Source organism: Fukomys damarensis, unplaced genomic scaffold (genome assembly GCF_012274545.1).
Source record: "Fukomys damarensis isolate Sample0158 unplaced genomic scaffold, DMR_v1.0_HiC HiC_scaffold_5, whole genome shotgun sequence".
In the NCBI taxonomy this organism is placed as follows: domain Eukaryota; kingdom Metazoa; phylum Chordata; class Mammalia; order Rodentia; family Bathyergidae; genus Fukomys; species Fukomys damarensis.
The window spans coordinates 46,638,853-46,645,258 of record NW_022900917.1 but is presented as its reverse complement, the minus strand read 5'-3'; positions in this window follow the sequence as shown (position 1 = coordinate 46,645,258).

Below are 6,406 nucleotides of genomic sequence, written 5' to 3'. Positions count from 1 at the left end.
TATATAACATCACACCAAGTCTATCCGTATATTCATAAAATAATTTACTCTCAAATGAAATTTCTAAAATTGTTGCTTACATGAATTGAGAAAAAGGCAAATATTTCTAGGATACTATCTAGATATTAATAAGGGATGAATTTCCAAATGTGATTTATTCAAACTGTGTGAGCAGTCTGATTTGCATGGTACCATTTTAATGGAAACGCACGTATCTTCCCTTTACACAGCTGGATGCTGTGTTCAGAGTAAATTATTGGTTTAGACATGCACAACTTTCAAGGTACACCATACCCTATTTTTGGTATAACGTTGTTATTATAGGTTCAATGAATTACAAATCAATATACAAATTCTGATGTCAATTGTTCTCTTTTATTTTACGTGCATAGATTCATGTATTTACTTTTAAACAAAACATTCTCCAAGACTTACAATGAAACACAGCAGTCTTTTCTCCACTTGTCCCTACTCTCAATCACTAGAGGCAATCAGTTGCTACCCATTTAGTGAGTTTTCTGGTCTGTATCTCTGTCAATTCGAAATGATATAATGTTATTTTCAAAAATGTCACTATTATATGTTACATTTTTGTAAATATTTTATTGCTGTATTTCCCAAATTATTAAAATTCGACCTGATCTCTGTTGGAGCTCTCTATCCTCATTTTTCATTTGAAATTAGCATTAGCTTGCATCTTTTGCACAACTTTTGCTCTAGAACTTCCCCTCTATTGTCTCCTGTGTAGGATAATTTCTTTCCTAGCAATACTTACTTTTTGTCTTGGTTTGCCCACTTGAGATTTAACTCATGCTCTAGGAGTTTCCTTAGAGTTTATAGTAAAATGTTTTTAGGCATTATTATGTACAATATGTACTCTGCTAGTATAATAATTTGATTATGTCTAGAATAATATGAAAATTTTATTTAGAATTATGATGATATCAGTCTTTTTCCGTTTTCCAGAGTTGCAGTTACAAGTGGAGTGTAATTTGTTTTTCCATACTTCGTATAGCCTAGTCCTCCCACTCTTCAAATTTAAAATGTTTTTCGAATGTTTTCTTTATTTCTGAAGTACTAAAAGTTGTGATGCTATGTCCTGGTGTGTGTGCGTGTGCTTGTGTGTTTCAATTATTATTTTGAACATTTTATTATTAAGATAATACATTCTTGGCCTGCTGCTTTAATTACCATTGATGTTTAGTACTTCCTGGAAGATTTTAAAAGCATCTAACAGTCCTATTGGTTGTTCTTTCAGTTATATTTCCAAATACTATTTCTAATTTTCTGAATGATCTTGTGTTTTTTCACAGGCATGGTTTCCTTTATATATCTTCACTTTGTTCTTTGAGATTTCAACAGCACATTTTTGTAAAGTTAATTTGCTTGGTACCCTTGCTATTATTTTATTTATTTATTTATTTATTTATATATATATTTATTTGGTACTGGGGATCAAACTCGGGTCCTTGTGCTTGCAAGGCAGGCGGCAGCACCACTGAGCTAAATACCTGGCCCGCCCTTGCTACTTTTTAAGTGCTTTTATTTCTTTATTTCTTGGCGTCTTTGTGTTTCTCTTGGAGACTTTCATCAGGGTCTTGGTGATTCTTGAATACATATTAATATTTAAGTATTGCTACAAATTTATATCTTAACTGTTCCCCAAAGGCTTACATAACAAATGTTTGGTCCCCTAGTAGCCCGATTGGAAGGCGGTAGAATCTTTAAGAGGTGAGAACCACCGAGAGGTTATTTGGATATTTGGGTCTTGCTCTTAAAGATTATAAAACCATTGCTCTTTCATTCTTTCTCTTTCTCTCTCTGTCGAGGAGGTGAGTGATTCTGACCTGCCACGTACTTCTACCCTAATGTACAGCCTTGTCATAGGTCTAAAGCAGTGAGTTCATTAGATCAGATCAGAACTTCTAAAATTATAAGCTAAGTCTTTCACATGATTACCTCAGGTGTTATAGGGTTGAAAAACTGGACAACATAGAATGAGATAGTAAAATTTATATATGTGTTATTGCTTCCAACTAAAATGTCTCCTCAAAGCCTCACATGTTCAGAGGCGGGGCTTCAGAAAGGTAGTTGGATCAGGATGGTGCTAATCCACTGTTGAGTTCTTAACTGAATGCGATGCTAAGCAGTGGGGCCTGTTGGGGAGGGGTGTCACTGGGGCCATGGAAGGGTGCATCTTCCTCCTTAACTCCTTCCTTTGCTCTCTGATTTCACGTTGCCATGGAATGAGAACCTTTTCTTCTGGCATAGCCCTCTGCCATCTTGTTTCCGTTTCAGAGTCGGATAACCATGAACCAAAATTCTCAGCCAAAATAAATCTCTCCTCTGCTCAGGTGGAGGTTGTCAGGTGTTTTGTCCCAGTGACAGGAAAGCAACTAAGACAATGTAGGTGGCTTATCGCATGATTTCTTCTTCATTGGATTGAACTCAGAGTTTTGTGCATGATAAGAATGTGGTCTACTGCTGAGTTATACCCCCAGCCCCTCATAAGAAGATTACACTACAGTCTAACCAGTTAGGGACTTAATCAGTAGTGTATATGCAAATAGTGACAAGGTATTATGATTTGTTGTGATTTCTGAGATACTCTGAATCACATCTGCCATTAAAAAAAATCTTTCTTTGGCAATGAAAGAAAGGGGGTCGTGGGACCATACAGAAGGGGAAACAGTTCTTGAGGATGTCTTTATTTTCCATATAGATGATTTAAGTTAATCCAGTAGAGAAAAATTACACTTTTACTTCTACAGTATTTAAGCAATTATATATTTATTTTCTGCCACAATTGGTAACCCTAAGTCTGGAGGCCTTCTTGGCTTTGTTGACATAATTGGGTGTGTTTCCTCTGGGGAAACATTTGATTTTTCAAGCTATCTAGCAATATAAATTATTCATCCTTTATTTAGTATCTGTCTTTACCCTCATCCTGTTTATAATACAGATTTTCATCATTTTTTGCAACTTTGATTTTAAGAGGAGAAAGGGGAGAAATAAACATGTATTCAAATACTGTATGCAATTCTTACTAATAAAAATCATGTCTGCAAATTTCATACTTGCATTATACGATTTTAGGTGACTCATATTGACTTCCAATCTTTAATATTTAAAAATACCTTCACTCATTGTTTCTTTTGATTGTTGTCTGAAATAATGGAAAGAATAAACTAATTTTTAAAAATTCAAGCACTAAAAATATTCATAATCTGAAAATAAAAAGAATCCCTGAATCCTTATGTCATGTCACTTTATTTTGTAATGAAAACCACATTTAATTCTGTTATATTTCTTTCAGTTCCCCTTTAAAGTAATATATATGCAATGTTTATACCATTATTATATAAAATATCTGTGCTATATTTAAACATACCATACATATGTATTGCTACTATATTCACAATATTTATACTATATATGCACATATGTAGTCTTAGTTGAATATTGACTTTATTAATTTTATTTAAAATTTAAAAGTATTTTAATAAGTTATAATATGCATAAAATTCACTTAAATACACAATTGTTTCAACTTTTACCCTTTTATACCTATGCAACTATCACAGTAATTCAATTTTATAATATTTCCATTACTCCATTCCTTGTATCCATTTCCTTTAAAAAATTACACCTCAACTATAGCCAGTACACAGTGATCCATTTTCAGTCTTTAGAATTTTACCTTTTTCAAATATTTTGTATAGATTAAATGTCATATGTATTCTTTTAAGTTTGGCTTCTTTCAGTTAACATCACATTTTTCATGTTGATCCATGTTATAGAATATATTGGTCCTTTTTTTTTGCTGAGTAGTAATCCATGGTGAAGATATACATATTGTGCTTATCATTAAGTCATGAAAATTTGGATTATACCTGATTTTCACTGTTATGATGGTCTATAATGTTTTGTAAAATCTGTGTGGAGCTATATTTTCATTTTTCCTGGATACAATTCGGATTCTTACCATGAGGATATGTTTAACCATTTAAAATATTGTCAAAATGGGTTTCAAAGAGATTATTCTACCTTACATTTTCACCAGCAATAAATGAGAGTTCCAATTTTACACACTTAATAATATTTATTTTTATGTCTTCTTTATTACAGCTACTCTATTTCATATGTAATATCAATTTTTAAAATTTTTAATTTAATTATTCTTAAAATTATTTATTTATTTTTAATTTTGTTTTTATTAGTACATGTTGCCATATATAATGATTACCTTCATTGTGGAGAGATAGAACATGACCATAACACATCATTATTCATTTTTATCCCCTTCCTACCCCTACCTCCATCTCCTGGTCATTTTCACTTTTGAAATTTATTTTAAATTGAGATTTATGTCTCTGTTTCTTATTATATATCTTTTATGTTCCTCTTTATTTATATTTTGGGTTTCACATTTTTTTTTTCTTTGAGACAGGGTTTTGCTATGTATTAGGCTGGCATTGAACTCACTATGTGGCCCGGGCTAGTCTCAGACTCACAGTGATCCTTCTTCCTCAGCCTTTCCAGTGCTTGGATTGCAGGCGTGTGCCACCACTCCCAGCTTATTTTGAATTTCTTATGTAAGAGTAAGTATGCAATATTTAATCTTGTATGTCTGATTTATCTCTCAGATATGGTCTCAGAGGGCATCCATTTTCTTACAAATGACTCAAATGTATCATTCTTTATGCTGTATAATACTATACGATTGTGTAAAATTACCACACATTCTTTTTCCATTCATTTGTCTTTGGACATATAGGATGCCTCCAAGATTTAGCTACTATGAGTTATGCTGCTATAAACGTGGGTGTGCATGTATCACTGTAATATGAATTCTTTAACTCTTTTGAGAAGATGCCTAGAAAAGGAATAGCTACGTTGAATGAAATTGGGAGTTTTAGTTTTTTTTAAGGATTCTGCACATGGATATCTGCATTGGTTTGTACTTGTTTTACTGCCACCAACAATATAGAAGAGTACCTTTTTTGCTATAACACAACCAGTATTTATTATTATTTGATTTTTTGATTCTAAGATTCTTTCTGGAGTAAGACGAAATCTCAGTGTTGAGATTTGTTGTAAGTGTTGATTTAATTTGAATTCCAGTAGTGGGCATTGATGTTGTACATTTTTCATGTATTTCTTGGCTATTCGTATTTCTTCCTTTGAGAAGGTATATTAAATGCAGTTGCTTATTTATTGATTGTGTCTTTTAACAGGGGTTAAAATTTTTGCATTTTTATATATTCTAGATATTAGTCTCTGTCAAAGGAATAGTTGGCAATTTTTTTTTACCATCCTAGAGGTTGTCTATTCACTTTGTTCATTGTTGCCTTTGCTGCATACAAGGTTTTAATTTAATATAATTTTATATGATGGCTTTTGATGTTATTTCTTGTACAGTTGGGGATCTATAAAAGGCATAAGTCTTTTGAGGACAAATATTGGAGCATTTGTAAGTAGCTCCAGTTTTCCTATGTATATATGAATCTAAGTTATTAGACATTTAGGGTATTTTCAAGTTTTACCTATTAAATAACATGCCTCTCTGAACATTAATATACATGTATTTTTATGCACAGATGTTTTCATTTTACTTATGTAAACGTTTAAAAATGAAATTGCTAGGTCATATGACAATATGGGTTCTATGTTTAGAAATAGCTGACCTATCAGGTACAGTGGTTGCATAATTTTAAATTCCATCAAGATCGATGAGAATTATAGTTCTTCTATGTTCTCACTAACACTCTGTGTAGCTGAAAACCTTTTAACTTCAGCCACAGAGTAAGTATGTGGAAGTATCTCACTGTATTGAACTTTTCTAATGATTAATTATGTGTAGCGTCTTTTCATGTGTGTTTTGTTATTATTCCTTGTATTTTGTTTTTTGGTAAAATATCTGTCCAACAGGTCAGTTCATTTTAAATTGATTTATTTTATTACTGAGCTTTAAGAGTTCTTAATGTATTCTGCATATATTTCTTTATGAGATACTGCTGTACACATTTTTATCCCCATTAGCTGTTTGGATATACATTATCTTGATTATTTTTTTAAAAAAGCAAGTTTTTAATTTTTATGAAGTTTAATTTATCAGTTTATCATATTAAAATTATGCTCTCTGTGTCTTATCTAAAATGTTTTACCTAATCTATAGCCAGAAAGATCTATTTTCTTTCACAGTTCTTGTAAATTTGGATTTTACATTTAAATTATGATTTATTTTGCATTGTGTTGGGTAGGGTGTGAAATTTGGGTTAAAGTTACATTCATTTCATTGAAGCATCAACTGTTCTAGAAATATTTGTTAAAAAGATCCATTCTTAACCAAATTGGCCTTATATCTTTGCTAAAAAAAATTTATACATCACTAACTGAGCATAGA